General features: G+C 36.8%; 1 pseudogene; it reads left to right on the top strand.

Annotated features, from left to right (window-relative positions):
- The window catches only part of LOC143640133 (kynureninase-like), a 163621-nt pseudogene that overhangs the window by 91336 nt on the left and 53518 nt on the right, over nt 1-18767 (top strand).

The raw sequence follows: 18767 nt of genomic DNA on the forward strand, positions 1-18767 counted from the left end.
GGAAATCTTTGCAGGACTCCTCATGGCCAATTTATGAATGGACTGCTGCTTGCCTTGCAGATGGGCAACACCTACCAAGATCCTAAGTTCCTGTATTCTTCCTAAATTTTGGCCACTCTCTGAAGGGGTTCGAGGTTTTGTGTCCAAGATGTGTACCACATTCAAGCACTGTGACATGGCCATGGACTGGATTGTGGAAGGGCATGCCAAGCGTCTCAGGAAACTCAAAAATTAGCATGACTGGTCAGGATCTCTCTGGAGAATCCCTCCTTGCATAGATAGTAACCCAAGTTGCATGATCAGGAGCTGTCAGTGCCACAGTGTTCAATTAAAGAAAAGTTTTTCTCCAGGCTTCTTTCTTCCCTATTGTTCTGTTCCCCTGAATGTCAGGGAGGTGTTTGCCTTAGGGCACTCCTTTGGGACGCCTCAAGAAAACAATTTCAAATGGAAATGAAGAGGCCAAATGTGTGCCTTTGAAGTAAAGTGCTTTGTAAAAGCTGTGTCTGAATCAGACTCTTGGCCCTGTGTGTGGCTGTGAATTACATTCTCAGCACCCCACAGGAAACTCAAGAAAAATCCCATGTGTCCATCCCAATCTAAAAGGATGAAAAAGAAGTGTACTATTGGATGAAGTCTCTTGCCTTCCTCTGGTTAGGCTCCTGACCCCTATGAAGTCAGAACAGGGATCCCCTGGATCAAATGAGTTGTTGCAAGTCCCCCAGTAACTATCACATAGGTGTTTGGGTTTTTTCATGAGTCCAGTACACATAAAGAATCTACCCCTGGCAGGCAGGAGGCCTCTAATTTGAGAAGCAGAGCAGTATTAACTACTGGCCCATTTTATCTATCCTGTTTCTCAGAAAGGGTGTCCAGGCCACCATGACATTTGGCATATGATGGGCATGGGAGCTTACTTTGCACACCATCGAAGGCTGCTCACCCTATAGAAACCCCCAGGCACAATGTTATGATGAGTGTCTGTATGGAAGAAGATGAAGGCCATGTGGGAGTGTTTTTGTTAGAATACTGGTCTTTTGTGTGGTGGTTGGAAAAGTTGACTGCGTCCACCTCAGCTTGAACTCTGGTGTGATGCCATTAGAGAATGAGTACTGGAACTGATCTCAGAGAACTATTGCCATGAATTGTGTTGGGATTTTAGAAGGCCAGGCATTAGAGGAGCCTTTGGAAACTGAGATCTAGGCCGAGGGTGGCTTTCTCCACAGCACTGGGAATCTCAGCCAGGATTTCACATGATTTTGCTGTTAAAGCCTTCTCAGCTATAGTTGGGAGCCAAAACTCACAGGAACCTCATATTTTAGACCCCAATGGGCCTGGATTCCTGTGACCTTTCGCCACTCCTTGGGAACCTTGCCTGCATGCAATCTCGAGAGCTTTTACTGAAAAGAGATTCCTCAACACTTAATGGCTCCTGAATGAATCAAAACCCACAGTGTCAACTTCTTTATTCTTGAAATATGCCTAGGCAAATACCATGAAGTTTTTGAGAATCCCATGACCAGAAATCCCTGGAGAACCTTTAGATCTCCTGTTGCTCATCATGACTGAACCAGCGAGTGCCATTTTTGACTGAGTGGAATTCATGACTGTGGTGAAGAACAGAGAGGTCAGTGAGTAGAAGCCAGCAGGGAACTGGGCCTGGAGCAATGGTGTGCAGGTGTGTGATTCAACATCTGTGGTGGGCTTCTCTGGTTCTGTCATTGGCTTCCAAATGACATGTGACTGACAAGGTTCAGCCAGGAGACCCGAAAATATAAAGGCATGTTGTTGTGGAAAGAGGATTTGGTGCGATGCTCAGAAACAAGTTGCTTCGCTCAAGTGGGAAAGATTTATGGGGTAGCAGCTCAGTTTGTGTTTTTGCCTTCAGACCCTGACTCACCCTATGTGTCAGAGCTCCCTCCAGCACAATCGGTAATCAGATGATTAAACAAACATGAAGTTTGAATGGAATTAGAGTGGGCAAAGTAGAGTGGGAATGTAGCCCAGTGGCAAAGCATTTGCCTTCTATGTACAAGGCCCTTGTTCATTCTAACGTGTGCAAGCACACACACACACACACACACACACACACACACACACACACACACATACAATATTGTCATCAGGAGCCAGGTTTGGTGGTATGCACCTATAAAACTACCTACTTGAGAGGCTAAGGCATGAAGATCACTTGAATCTGCAAGTGAAAGGACAGCCTGGGCAACATAACTAGACCCTACTTCAAAAACAAAGAAAAATTCCAGTGAAGGTAGGACTTATATACAGAAATAATTAGGACAAATCATTAAAATCTGTGGAATATCTTATTTCTTCAGAAAAGAAATATTGCACCTTTGCTATATGTCAGGACTTGTGGTAGTCCCTGAAAGGAAATGGTGAAAAGAATACCATCTTTATTCTCATGAGACTCCCAGTAAAGGAAGATAGAAAGAAACACAAAATACATACATACATAAGCAAGTAAAATATAGAGAAACAAAATGAATCATGAGAACCCATGCTGAAAAAAGACATATAATTCTCCAGCTGATGGAGACAGAACATGTATTTAATTACTTTTTTCCCCTGAAATCTTGCAAAACTCTTATAGGGGTTTACTTTTTGTAAACCCCTGGGCTGGGGTTGTGGATCAGTGGAAGAGCATTTGTCTTTGATATGTGAGGCACTGAGTTTGATCCTCAGCACCACATAAAATTAAACAAATAAAATAAAGACATTCTGTCCATCTACAACTACAAAAATTTTTCTTTTTTTCTTTTTAAAGTAAACCCCTAAAGAACTAAATAGAAAGCAAAGAGGATGGTACCAGTGACATTTTATGAGTTAGCTAGCAAGAGATCAAGTGGTCCAAAAATAAATAAATAAAAAGTAAATAAAATTTAAGTCTCCCAATGGTGAAAAATGGAAATTTACAATTTTACCTTTTAGATCTGTCAAAGGCTTGAAAATTACTGAAATTAAGCACCTCTAGAAATGGAGGTGAAAACAGGATAAAAACAGATTTGTGGAAAGTCTGTCTAAAATATAACTAGAATACAACATACCTGTTTGAGTCACCTTTTTTGCTACTGTGACAGAAAGACCCAAACAGAACAATATTAGAGGAGGAAACGTTTATTGAGGGCTCATAGTTTCAATGTACTCAGTCCATAGGCAGCCAGCTCTATTCCTCGAGCCTTAAGGTGAGGCTGAACATCATGGCAAAAGAGTGTGGTGGAGGGAAGCAGCTCACATGATGATCAGTAAGCAGAAAGAGTTCTTCACTTGCCAAATACAAATATATAATCCGAATCCATGCCATCTCCTCCAGCCACATCTCACTTGCTTCAATTACCACTCAGTTAATCCCATCAGGTGATTAATACTCTAACTGGGTTAAGGCTCTCACAACCCAATATTTCTCCTTTAAACCTTCTTTCATTGTCTCATACATGAGCTTTTAGGGGGAACCTCACATCCAAACCATAATAATGGTATTTCATGATTCCAGGGGAATCTTCCAGAACTTTCTCCAGGAGAAGCCTGGTTAGTCTCTGGGGAAGGGAGAAAAAGCAATATTGAAAACAAATTTTAAGGTTGCCCACTGCTGAATACCAATTCTTGGGATATGGGTGTCGGTAATGAGGAATCGGGTTTCTCCAAAGTTGGCCCTGAAGAATTTAGAGGGGCTAGCTCCTCAAACCTCTGTCTGGCCAGCTTAAGGGCACAAATGACTCATGGGAAGAAAAGAAGGTCTGGATGCTTCACGGTATTCAGGTGTCTTATCAGATAAGATTAGCATCTTCTCTGGAATGTGAGAGTAGACCTCAGCCTCCTAGGGGTAGCTTCTGTTATTGGATTAAGACTTTCCCTTACAACCTCACAAACATTAATTACCAATGAATAGGCACTATCTCCAAGTACATGAATATTTTAGTCAGTTTTTTTTAAGGCTGTGACTAAAGGGACCCAATCAGAATCAGAACAACTGTAGAGGAAAGTTTATTTGGGGTCTCATGGTTTCAGAGGTCTCAATCCATAGATACCAGATGCCGCAGTCTGGCTGGGCACAATTCAGGAGCCACTAGTCAAAAGAAACTAACTTTATTTTCAGAAGCACACAAGCCACACAAAAGAGATCCTCAGGAAAAACCCTCAGAGCCCAACTGCCACCATCAGCTTCCCACATGCCACTCCCCCAACCCCCAGCCTCCCCACCTCCCACAATCCTCCTGCTCTTGAGGCTGATTTGTTGGGTCATGTGGGTGGAGCCAAAAAAGTCCCCCAATGAGCAGCTCCGTGGCCTGAAAGGGCAGTGAAACAGTCCAATGAGCATCACCGCAGAGGAGCCAATCAGCTAGATGTTGCTGAGGCTGCTGTGAGCCAATCATCAGCTGGTAGTCTGAAAGGGCAGGGAAACAGCTCAATGAGCATCCCCAATGAGCATCACCGCAGAGGAGCCAATCAGCTAGATGTTTCTGGGGCCGCTGTGAGCAAATCATCAGCTGGCAGTCTGAAGGTTTGCTGGGGCCCCTTCGGCTGTGCTCTGAACATCTCCCCCTATCTGTTTAAACAACAAGTATGTGGCTTAGGGACTGTGCCTGCCTTAGGTTGTCCAATAGTACATATGGTTCTTACTCGTTATCGGATGAGCTGACCTCAAGGAGTCAGCCTCCTGTCTTAGGTTGGTACCATTGCAATTGGATTTACCCGTCACTGACTACCAGTCCAGTATACAGCCACACCTGTGAAGAGGTCTTTGTGCCAGTGGGGGGGTGAGGTTCTTTGCCTCACCTCTGTTGGCCCCCAAATTTTAGCTGAACGCTCATGACAAGCAGAAGGGAGGAAGATACACCAAGCCAATTGATGTCTCTTTTTGGAAAAATCGTACCACTGATGACATCATCAGCAAAAATACCCCAACACTACCACAAGTCACTGCAGCAACAGATAGTTCACAATGCATACAGGTGAGTTCACAATGCATACAAGTGATACATAGTGCAGGCAAGTTCTGCAAGCAGTTCAGTGAAGGCTATTGTAGAAACTGCAGATTGGTTTTATCTTTGTCTTCACCAGCACTGGGATGAAGATAGGAATTCTGGCAATAATGGCTAAAGAAAACATTATGTAACATTCCAGAAGGCACTAAAAGAAAACAATTTTCTTAACAATTTACATTATCTTGAAGAGAATTATTAAATATAATGAAAAGGAAAGGTGAAAGTAAACAAACAGATCTGTTAACCTCTTTTTTTGTTCACATTTTGAAACAACCCTCAACAGCTGTTTACCCAATTGAAATTAAACCATTTAAATCACGTGAAATAAAAAAAAATTGGATCCATTTTTTCATGAGTGCTCATCATATATGATATATGGACATACGTACATTCAAACATATAACACAAAACACAAGTGTGCACACATAATATAATATACAACACATAACATAATAGTAAAGGCCTTATAACTTTTTACAGGTGAAATCTCCATTGCAATGTTTAAAAACTCTATAGTCAAAAAAATAGAACTGATCAGCAAAACATTAACCTAGGTCTGTATGAGCTCAAAAAACAAAATAGAACTTCATGATATGGGAAAGGGCAATAATAAAATAGATATTGAAAAAAAGCATTCTGGTTCTGTCGCAGATGTAAGAATAACCAAACTGGAGTTCTGGATATTAGCTGTTATGGATTTGAGCCAAATCATCTTCTTTTTTGGTCTTTAGAAATCGCTTTAGTTAATCTCTCTGTAATCCAAATCGGCTGCTCTTTTCCCTGTGAAAAAACACAAACAGAGCCCCGACTGCAGACAATCACTTGGTCAGGACCTTTCCATTGTCCTGTTAGAATATCTTTCCAAAGTACTTTAGGCTTATGTACATTTTTTGGAAACATATGCCTTTTCACAGCACTAAGCCCTGATGAATCCAAATTTTAAAAGTTTAGAGTAAAAAGGGTTATTTTAAGTTTATCTTTGGGGAATATATATCCCTCCCAATTCCTTCTTTTTGCTTTAATAAGTACATTTTAATAGTTTGATGAGCTCTTTCAACTATGCCTTGTCCCTGTGGATTATATGAGATTTCTGTGATGAGCAAAATTGTTTAAAAGAGGTAGAAGTATAACCAGGGGCATTATCTGTTTTTAACTGTTTTGGAACGCCCACAGTGGCAAAATTTTGTAAGCAATGAGCTTACAAAAATGAGCTATAACAATGAGCTATAACAACTTTAGTTTTTTCTCTGGCATGAAGGGAGCCCATCAAAAATCCAGAAGAAGTATCAACTGTAACATGCAAATATTTTAATTTTCCAAATTCTGGCAAGTGTGTGACGTCCATCTGCCAAATATGGTTAGGTATCAATCCTCTAGGATTGACTCCAAGATTAACTTGTGGTAAAAAGGTCACATGGTATTCTACACCTTTGATACCTAGTTTTGTTAAACCCTCCTCCTATGGGGCAATTCCTTTTAAAATGTCCTGTTTGTTCACAATTGTAGCATGTTCTTGGCCTGGCATCTAAAGCCTGTTTTACTGCAGCTGCCACAATTTGCCCTTGTTCATTAATGTCTCTGGCATCTAAAGCCTGTTTTACTGCAGTTGCCACGACTTGCTCTTGTTCATTAATATCTCTACATAATTTAATATATGTGTTTAAATCTTCATGTTTCCATGGTCTAATGATATCTCTGCACCAACAATTCACTTGGTCATAAGCCAGTTGTTTTATTAATGGCATTGCTTGTTCTGTATTCCCAAAAACTCTGGTAGCTGTTTGAATAAGCCTATCTACAAATTCAGCGTAAGTTTCATTAGCTCCTTGTATTATCTTAGATAATTGACCTTGTAAACCTCCATGTCCTTGTAAAGTCTTCCATGCCTTAACTGCATCTACAGCAATTTATATATATACACCAGGATCATATGCAATTTGTTGCTGCTCATCCTCATAAGGTTCCTTTCCTAACAACATATCTAGATTTCTCTGAGGATAACCGGCTGCTGCATTTCGCCTAGCCGTCTCCGTGCAAAATTCCTCATTGGCAACCTTCCATAACAGGTATTGTCCTCCATTTAGCACAGCTTTACACATATTAGCCCAATCTGCTGGCGTCATGTTCAAGTTGGTAATGGATTCGACCATGTTTACAGTGAAGGGTGCTTGAGGACCATAGGTTGTTACAGCCTCTTTTAGCTGCTTCACTATTTTGAAATCTAGAGCATGGTGAATCCGTTGCCCTCCTGCCTGTTCAAATACAGGGCATGGTAATCTTTGAGGTCCTTTCTCAGGATCCCATCTATCAACTGTGGGGGTTGGGAGCCTCCCAGCATATGGAGGTGGTGCTGTTGGTTGGACACTTACACCCTCTGGTGATAGAAAGGTGTTAATAGCAGTCTCCTGTTGTAACTTTTCCCCTGATGGCTTTTTTTGCTCTAAACTTTCTTCCTCGTTCTGACTAGCTGGAGAGACGTTCTTTTTTACTTGAATCAATATGTCTTCTCCTTCCTTTACCTTTGTCTGAATTGAAGGCTTTGGACTAGCAAACCAGATACGAATGTCCACAATGGCAATGTGCCAACTGGCAGAGTTCCTGGGCTGTTCTTTTTTATTCTTTTTAAATCTTCACCAGGATGGTTCCATTGTGATATACTTAACAAGTCCTCCTTAAAAAGTCATGGGCTACATTTTTGTATTGTATCAACGTATGCCCTGACTGCTCTTGATTTTATTGGGATGCCTCCTTCCTCTAACAATTTACTTAACACTCTTTTGGTTTCTTTTTTACTAATTTCAGATCCTGTGTTTCTACTATAATACAACCCAAGAAGATGATGCCAAACAAAACCGAGACAGAATGAAACAAAAAGGGAACAACAAAAATTCATTATAGCCTTTCCATCCTCCTGACATGTGCATCCGTCCTTTCTCCCTATCTGTTCCTCAGACGCAAATAGTTTTTTCCTCAGATGTGAGCCGCTTTTCTTCCGTCTCACTCATCTCCAGGGACAGGCAACTTAAAACAAAAATGAAGCAAAACAAAAGAGGAATCTTAAAATGGCTACCCATCCTCTCACCCTGCCCTCAGTGGGGAGCAGTTTACTTACCCTCAGTCGCTCCTTGTGCGAGCCACCAAATGCTGCAGTCTGGGTGGGCACAATTCAGGAGCCACTTGTCAAAAGAAACTAACTTTATTTTTAGAACCACACACACCAAACAAAACAGTTCCTCAGGAAAAACCCTCAGAGCCCAACTGCCACCACTGGCTTCCCACGTGCCACTCCCCCAACCCCTAGCCTCCCCACCTCCCACAATCCTCCTGCTCTTGAGGCCGATTGGTTGGGTCACGTGGGTGGAGCCAAAAAAAGTCCCCCAATGAGCAGCTCCGTGACCTGAAAGAGCAGGGAAACAGTCCAATGAGCATCACCGCTGAGGAGCCAATCAGCTCGATGTTGCTGGGGCTGCTGTGAGCCAATCATCAGCTGGCAGTCTGAAAGTTTGCTGGGGCCCCTTTGGCTGTGGCTCTCATCAACCAGAGCTCATTCTGTGGGGCTCAAGGTGACGCTGAACATCATGGAAGAAGAGTGTGGTAGAGGGAAGTAGAGAGAGAAAGAGACTCCACTCTACAGATACAAAATATATACCCCATTGCCACACCCCCTAAGAACCACTTCCTCCAGTCACACACCACCTGCCTCCTGTCATCACTCAGTTAACCTAATCAGTGTATTAATCCCTGATATGATTAAGGATATAACCCAATCATTTCTCCTAACCTTTAATTGTCTCACACATGAGTGACCTTTTGGGGGATACCTCACATGCAAACCAAAGCAGTGCACTTTAGGGACTAGGATTTCAACATATGAATTTGGAGAGAAACAATTCAGTCCATAACATGTATACAGTAAAAGAAAAAGGATAAATAAATAGGTTCTAATTTAGCTTCCAGTATTCATATTGGAGATTAGGCAAAGCTACTGGATTATCTGACATGAGGAGGTTTCCCAGCACAATGACTCAACAGGACTGCTTACAGCAAACCCCATTGTACTAGTCAACTTTTTGTCTCTATTGTATTCAACAAGAACAACTTAGAGGAGGAAAAGTTTGTTAGCTCATGGTTTCAGATTTAGTCCATAGTGAGCCAACTCTATTGCTCTGGACCCAAGGTGAGTCAGAACATCAAGGTAGAAGGGCATAATGGAAAAGCACTGCCCCATTGATGGTAGCCAAGAAACAGAAAAAGAATAAGAGGCTGCAGGCCAGATAAACCCTTTCAGGACATACCCCCAATAATCCACTTCCTCCAGTCATGCCATACCTACCTTCAATTACCACCCAGTATGTGCATTCAAACTAGGATGGATTCACTAGGTTACAGCTCTCATAATCTAATCATTTCACCTCTGAATATTCTTTCATTAACACAGAAGCTTTGGAGGGATAACTTATATGCAAATAACAATAGCTACCATGTTTGCTAAGGCATTCATGTTTAATATGCTCAAATTAAAAAACCTTTAAGAACAATCTGGTTTGGGATTGTTGACCTTATGAACATGAAAGCTTTTCAAAAATTAGAAGGAAAAAACCTTAACTGAAGAGTTTCAAGCAAAAGCTCACTCTTTTGCCAGTCAGTAATTATTGAGTAAACACTATACAAATTTCAATTTTTTAATGTGGTTACATTATAGAATCAAAATATTAATGTAACAGATTATGATAGCAGCAAAAAAGTAATTATATATACATTTCCATAGGCTAAAAACATAGCCAATATTGAACAGAACATTCAGAAGTTTGGACATGAAGTATTTAGGGGATTATGCATGATGGTATGCTCAGTATATAGGACCTGAGTCAAAGATTTTCATAGGAAACCCTAGGGTGAATCTGTGCTGGCATGATTTCTTGATCTAGAGCCCATGGCAAGAATTGTTGGGAATTTAAAGCCAAAAGCCAAAACCAAGTATATTCTTCCATACTAGTAGGTCATAGAACACTTGATCCAGCTGTCAGAATTACTTAGAGTATATATTTTTATGGACAATCTGAATAAACCAGGATTTTCTTAAGGGTGGGTCAAATTGTGAAAGAATTCATGTGCATTCATTTTTTGAAAGCCAGTTATATTCATAAAAATGTCTAATATATAAACAAACAAACAAAAAACTGGAAAAAATTCTTGGAAAATTTGACCATGAATGTATGCTTTCCTTACAGATGGATTTTTCTTCTGTTTACTAGATTTTCTTTGAGAACATAAACTGCTTTATAATCCTGTTATTTTGTGCTTAATACTTATCCCCTAAAGAGGAGTTAACATGTTTATACACAGGACAGGGAAGTGCTAAGGCACTTAGAGATTTATTTATGAAGCAAGTAAACCCTATAAAAAGTTTTTCATTGACCATTTAAAAGTTTATAGCTCTGTTGCAACTAATTAAATGTGCAAGTGTTTTGTTGCCCAAAAAGTACATATATGTCACATAAAGATCCCTAAAATTTTAAACCAGCCACCACTTATTGTTACTAAGTAAAAAAGAAAAAGGGACTATAAATATTGTTTATTTTAAAAAGTAAAAAGATTAAATTTATTTTTTCCAAAAGTATGTAAAGAAAATTAAATTAAACTGAGATTTTCATCTATCTTCCTCATAAAGTCAGACAATACACATTCTGGTTTTTTTTCAACATTAGCAACCAATTTTGACACTTAAACTCTATGTCCAAAAATTCAGTTTAATTATGACACTGACTTCCCAGATTTTGGTACACATCACATAGATCAAGGGCTCATCTCCTCTAGGCTGCCCTCAATTGTGAGGACAGTCACAATTGAGGAATCATCCATTCTTCTGATTGACCATTTACATACTGAGGGATTGCAATGCAGCCTCTTTGGGCTTGATAATTTGCTAGAGCAGCTCACAAACTCAGGGAAACACTTTATTCACTTTGATAAACTTATTATAATGACTACAACTTGGCAACAACCAGTGGAAGAAATGTAGAACACAAGGTCATTTGGGAGAGGTGGGAGGTATGGAGCACACATGCCTTCTCTAAGCCTGTCACCTCTCAGCACTTAGAGCTGTTCTACAACTCAGAACCTCTCTGAATCTCATTGATGAGTTTTTATAGATCTCAATCTCCAGACACCCTCCCATCCCAGGAGGAGGTTGGTAGATGAGGCTGAATGTTCCAACCATCTAATTATTTAGTCTTTCTGGCAACCAGTCCCGCACCTGAATTAATCTAGAAACTTCATTGGAGTTATCACAACAGCATAAATCTAAACGTTTTCTAAAGGGGCTCTATTCATTTGGGGAATATCCATGCATTTCAGGATTGGTAACAAAGGCCAATTATTTATTATACCACATGTGACTACATTATAGAATCCTCATATCAGCATTCAGGTATGTTCTTCAACTCAGAAGCTCTCTGAATCTTTTAGTTTCAGTGATTTTGTGTTTTGGTTTTGGATATTGTATCAATGAAATTAAAGATTATTTGGCTCCAAAATATAGTAAAGGACATAAAAGAAATAATTGTTTCTTGAAATGTACAATATCTGCCTTGTATACATAAAGCTTAATGAAATATATTTTAAATATCTACATATGTCACTTCCAAAACCTCAAATGTTATATGACAAAAACATTCTTACATATTATATAAAATATCTTCAGTGAATACAGGTTCTTTTTGGTTAATGATTTTGTTGTTAAATACCTATTTTCTTCTCTATAGCTTACAATTTATCAGGGAAAATATCACTGTTGTTTTGTTGTTATTGTATAAAAGTGAATTTAAGCAATATTTTAAAACTTGACTTTTTAAAATATCAGTAATTATTTATCTCCCAAATTTCTTTACTTCTAAAATTTTATATATTAAAGAAATATTCTTTAAGTCGATTAAAAAAGTAATTTGCTGCTTGCTTTAGTAAGAACATATTCTCTCCGAAAGTGTTTGTTTGTGTATATGTGCGTGTATGTATGTGAACAAAATTACAATTTAAAGATCTTAATCTACATTTTTAGAAATTCCTTTAAACTCTTTAAATTTCAGTTTTTTAATTCTAGATTTGAGTAATACTTTCATAAAATAATATAAGTGTTACAGTGAGTTAAGCAGAAGAATTGGCTTTTACAGATAGAAGTTTGAAGAAAGCAGGGGTAAGAAACAGAAAATTAATTGTTCCTGTCAAAGTTACTTTCCTTGAAAGGCAGGGACTATAGACAGACTGATTGGTTAATGCCAGCTTACTTTAGAGTAGCTAACTTTTTTCTTGTGAAAGGATAAAGACAAAGGGCACTTCATTGTCATGCCAATCGAAAGTGGCCAGTTTGGTATTTTGGGCTCTCTATTTAATCCTGATTTCTCAGATCAGATAAGCTGCTTAGTTTCACTTGGTGTCTTGGAACATTAGCAAAAGTGACTCCATTTTTATTTTTAGCTTGATATTTTGGGGCTCAGAACAGAAGCTTTGTCCAAAACAATAGCTTCCTGTAAGTTTATTTAACAGTGTATTCCTTTTTTGTTGTTGAGAATTCATGCAGTCTCCTCTCTTGCCTTAGTTTCTAGGAATAGGAAGTTCTCAGAAAAATTTGATCAAGTTTGAAGTAAGAAAAACATTTAGTAGCTTTCAATTTCTTATCTACACATATAATACTTCATTTGTTTAGTTTTTTTTTTTTTTGGTTTAAACCCAGGGATGGTCTATCACCAAGCTAAAACACAGCCATTTTTATTTTTGAGATAGGGCCATGTTAAATTACCCAGGCTGATCTCAAACTTGCAATCTTCCTGCTTCAGCTTCTTGAGTCACAGGGATTATAAGTGTGTGCCATTACACTGGCTCTCTCTCTCTCTCTCTCTCTCTCTCTCTCTCTCTCTCTCTTTATTAATGTGGTGCTAAGGATAGAAATCAGGGCCATGGCATGCATGGTAAGAACTCTATGACTAAGTACCACTCCAGTACCAAATTACTATTTGTTCTCACTCTGCCTTGCATTGTGTAATGCAAGAAACTTCTTTGGAAATTTCTTTGGAAATAAATGTAAAAATTTAAGTCATAAAATAAAATAATATTGCAATAATAAACAATAGCAAAAGTCAAATGTATTTTTTCCTACTTGCTAGGTAATCTAACTCTGTCATGGACAGATGCATTGTATAATTTTGGTAATGATTGAATATTTCAGGTTCTTAAAACCACAGTCTTTTTTTTACCAACAATTTCTCAAAAAGAAGGAGCAAGAGAATAATAAAAAATATTATGTGTACAAATTAATAGAGTATTGAGAAGAAAAAGAAAGTGAACAACCATATTTATTCATAGACATGGAAAAGAATTTTGATTTTTGGATGTGAAAAAAAAACTATTAATAAAACATTTTACATAGAGCCAACAATTCCACAAAAAATATTGAATAACTTTTCATTATAATTAATGTCATATTATCAAGATGCTAGAAATAGATTGGCTGAAGAATATTATTAGTATTATTATTAAGCCTACTTCTCTCTGGGTACATTAAAAAATCACAAAGAGCTAGATACATGCATTTGAACTTATAAAAATGTTGTAATGTGACCATAAATTTTTTTATGTAACTTATGGTTGACCCTCAGATATTCAGTAATCCCTGGAAGCTCTACCTTAGCAGCTATATATCCTCTGCCATACATTAGTCATCTCTACAGGCCACAGAAATTTGCTACTTGAAAAACAAAGTTTAAAATTATTTGATTTAGCCTAATTATAAATGTGACAAATTCAAAATAACACTTGCATCTGCTTAATAAAATATGCAGAATATGGTATGGTGGTTATGAGACCACAAATGAACCCTCTTATCAAACAATAAGCAGCTTGGAGCTTTGTTATCTCACTTTGCAAAAGATTTGAAATTATAATACTATTAGAAATACACACAGGAAGTTTATTATGAGTTAGGATCTCCTATATTTGACTTATAGGGTGTATCTTGTAAGCAATGTTTCCAAATGTAATTCTGAGTCAAAAAAAAAATTCTACAGGACTTTGGGAAAGTTAGTTTTTCTCCTTGGATGTCAGTTTTCTCATCAATGAAAATAGAAATATCAAAGTATATATCTCATCAGTTTGCCTTGAGGATAGTGTGAGATAATACTATTGACAAAAAATAATGACTGTGCTTTAATGGATACAAGAAAATATTTTAGCTTGAGCCAAATATGAGTGACCATATCACAGGAACATTCATTCAAGTGACACTGATTGGCATGTTTTCATATACATGGAAGAGGACAGATAAGCTTTTATAGTCACAGAGAAAAAAAAGTCTTAAATAAATATATTTACCAATTTTATTGGTGGAACCGACTGTCTAGGAGGAAGACTACAGCAAGGTGGGGAAATCATAGGTATAGGTTTTATAGCATACTTAACTTTAAGGTTAGTGGAAGCTACAGGTCTGCTAAGCTTAGCAATATATTCTGAGAAGCTCATCTGATAGTTATGAAAATGTCAGGTCAGATACCAAACTTAAGGCACATGGCTATTTAAGTGGCTATGACAGCACAAGATAATTTTGTTTCAGAAGTAGCAGTAAGAATTCATACCATAATATAAAGTATCAGCTATAATAAAGCTGTCAGGATTTTGGTTTTTGACCACACTTCAAAGAAATTTTCTTACTGTAGGAAAGACATATGCCACTCCAAGCAATGTGAGCTTATTGTGTCCATCTAGTATGCCTTGTGGGGCAGGATTTTATTTAGTGCCGGGGATGTAAAAGGAGACTATTCTCATTGCCTTGATTTCAGACATTATTCACCTTGCGATGACTAGGGAAGCACCTTTTAATTCCTACCACTTGTTCACCACCTTGTAGTATCAAAGGGAAAAATCAGTGTGGAAATAGGAGAGGAAGGTTTCCTTGATGAGGTGAAGATGGTCCCTTCCTTAAATGGTTATGCTAAATCATAAATTCCTAAATTGACTACATATTTCCAATGGCCTCTCCTTGATGAACCTTATCCTGGAATCAATCTAATTGATTTATTATTCTATTTACTGTCTATTGTTTTAAAATGGAACTCTATCAAAAATATGTCTTTGGATATAAAATGTGAATTATGTTTCCTTAACATCTAGTGCAGTCTTATAGACATTAAGGTACATTGCCTATTTTTCTTGGTGTTGGTGAGAAAAACATCATTCCTATTCACAAGTCTAACTACCTTTAAGAGACACCATAAGAACTCAGAATAATGATGGCATCATTACTGTTATTGCACTCTGAATTCTTAAGTGACCATTGTATTCTCTGTCTTTGGGTCTCTTTCTAGTGCCAAAGCCCTCACTCAAAGGAATTAGATCAGACTATGATTGTGTAGTGGATATGATATTTTTGCATGCTTTCTCATTGGAAAATATATGTCTATTATGACTGTTAACTATAGTGCACATATCATAATTTTAAGGCATGTAATTATGTCAGTTTTAAAGTTCTAGTGTATATGAATAGATCCAAAAACCATTTATGCTATTGTATTTTGCTATGTAGCTCTTTTTTTTTCAAGCAAAATAAAATGGTTCATTATTTCTTTTTGCTACTTACAACTTCAAAAAGGAATAGAATTTTTAGCTAGTTATCTGTTTGTGACTCTAGATATCATTTGATAAAATGAGTCAAGTGGGATACTTCCATTTCTTTATGATGATACATCAAATGTGTCCTTATCTCTAAAATCAGTAAGAAGGAGGAAGTACAGAAATCCTCCTACCTTGTTTAACTTTCATGCATCTTTAGAACTTATAATAAAGGAACTAGATTTTGATACATTTATTTTGCAGGAGCCAAGGAGAAATAAATAGCCCTAATGAATGTTTTGACCCTTAATTTACATCTCCTACTTGTAAGTTTCTTTTTCCACCAATGTTTAGAATACACTCATTTATGGGATCTGATGTATTTCTATCTTTAATTCATGAGATTCTGATGGTTTGCTTATTTAAAAATAAGGTGTGAGGTTATGTTCATTTTTACCAGGAAATGATGGCCCATGACATAATGGTTTCTACATAATCATGGAAAAGTTGACTCTTACAAGAAATTCAGAATAATGAAGAGTTCTTAGCTCAGAACTAAAAAAAAGAGTCATAGTGGATAAAAAGAAACACTGCTTGCAAGAACACAAAGCAAAGATGTATAGTTACCAGCAAAGCACTGAGTTTTTCAGAAAGACATTATCTAGTACACAGATCTTTAGCAGAGAGAGATTATGGATCAGTATACATTTTTATAGTCATGGTTGAGGAGAAGCTTAAAAATACCTGAAACACAGAAAGTAAACTGTTGAAAAGAAATATAGTACCTTAAATGAGCTACTGTATTTAAAGTACTTCTTACATGTTAAATATTTAATAAATGATTTTATCTCAAAATGTCAGTTGTATTCAGAATTTGGTATGTTGTGTCTATTGTAATTGATGCTTTGAAAAAAATTGACTTCACTTTCTTTAGTATTATTTGAAAACATATCTGTAAATCCAGGCATAACTCATTTTGACTCCCAGGTATGTTATTTAATGTCCATTTGAGATTGGACAAAGTTTTCATCATCTGTAAGTTTTAAAGTTCTTCTTTCTAAAAATGACAATAATACATACCTCATAGATCTGCACAAGGTTTGAATGTGATATGTAAGAACTTATTAAGCAGTTGAGCCAATAATTAACAGCCAAAATATGGCAGCTGTCAATCTTGTTATTATTGTCAAACTCATTATCTAAGAAATATGTGGAGAAATGAAGGGGCCCCCTGGCCAAATGAGTATTTTGTGCTAGTGCCTCTAAAAAAGACAGCTGCTTCATGTTAAAGCTGAAGTAGTTTTAGTTGGACCTAAAATAAATGCCATAAAATAACATTGGAAAGGTGATGTATTAGAAACAAAATTGGTAGTGCAAGATAAGTCATTGTAAATAAAACACACAGAGAACATGATGTTTCAGTCTGATACTAGAGAATTTACTAATAAATACTTTGGGAAGATAATTTTTCAACTAACATTTAAGTATACTTTGGGAATTTGTTTGTATCTGATTTACATTTCCCCCTGAGTTTGCTATTCCATTGATAAACATAATGAGCTGATATCTTCTTCCTTTCATCATTCATTGGAAACAGGGCTAATTGAAAAGCTACCCCTGACATATATCTTAGATGTTTAATTAATTAATGCCTTTAAATTTTGAAGATTCTAAAATGAAAGTGTGGAATCAACTGAACAAATGCAGAAATTGTATATTAATGCTTTCTCAATAAATCCATTTCATTGCAGTTATCATTTTTTAAGCCTACACCAAAATGGCATAAAATTCTTCTAGAAGCCAAAGCCTTCCCTTCTGATCATGTAAGGATTTCTTCAAATTACATTTGTGCTCTTTCTACTCTTCCTAGAGGGACAGGATTTGCCTGACTTGAATGTTTATTCACTAGTCTTTTCTGAATAACCTTACCCTAAAAAGATCTGTCAAATGCTTTTGATTTAAGAATTGTTTATAGATTGTAGATTTATTTGTTTTGTTCAAGTAAAACATGAGTTAAGGGAGGGAAGGATTGAATAGGAACATTGATTTATTAGTTTTTTTTTTTTTAAAGACACTGAAGAAACTGCTGGTCTAAATGAAGTGTGGTTATAAATTTTTTATTAATTCTTGTTGCCCTTTTATGTTATGAGATCAAATCAATACAAACCGCACTGCTTAACCCTTTGGCCATATAAAATTGCAATTTAAACCTGCATTTGCCCCTTCCTTTTCATAGCATAATAGCATAATTTTTCATGCCTTATTATTTTAAAAAACTACTAAAGATTTAAAATATTTCTCATGGTTCACTAAAATGTCATGTAGTATATCTTATCAGCAATTTGGTTGATAAAATTTGATTGTTCCAGACATGTCCACAGAAAAAGGTACATAGCATATTTAACTTTTAGTATTAGAGAAACTTGATTTCTGCATTATATTATGACTGTTAACTATAGTGCACATATCATAATTTTAAGGCATGTAATTATGTCAGAATTATAGCCATTTCTTTACTGAAAGAATCAAATTCTAATATCTTGAGAAAAATCATGCTCCCTGCCATTGTTTGTTCCCAGTAATATCTTATATTCTCAGTAAAGTCAATTCCTATTGTTCTTTCCTTTCACTAACTTACTCATGCTAGGGTAAGCCATTTTTATATCCTCGATTCAACTGTAGCAAGTGCATACTGCTCACATTGGATTTCTACAGATTCTGATTGTGATTTAGATTAGGAGACTTTTGATAGCAAAATCTCTCCTAACTCCAGAAGTCTAAATCACCCCTACATTTCCATTGGGCTATAATTTGTAGTATCTCAGAATGTTCGGATTCCTACTTAAATCAGATTAGCAGTTTTTTTCTGAAGTATTAGTTATTCACTTTTAACCTTGACTTTGGATTTCATATAATGCTGTTTTCATTGATATTTTATTATTTGTTTTCCAAGTTGTTATGTAAATGTCCTTCTATGCTTCGGGCTTGATTTAATAAATAACTTCTTTTTCCAGTATGCAAGAGAGTCACAGCTTCAACTTCACGGACTTCATGTTAAAAGAAGTATGCGGATAATAAAGCCATGAGAGGTATATGAGAAAGAAATAAATATTCATCATGCTTCAATTCACTATTGATTTTTTTTTTATTCATTTTCCTCAAAAGTTAATT

Source organism: Callospermophilus lateralis, unplaced genomic scaffold (genome assembly GCF_048772815.1).
Source record: "Callospermophilus lateralis isolate mCalLat2 unplaced genomic scaffold, mCalLat2.hap1 Scaffold_123, whole genome shotgun sequence".
Lineage (NCBI taxonomy): Eukaryota > Metazoa > Chordata > Mammalia > Rodentia > Sciuridae > Callospermophilus > Callospermophilus lateralis.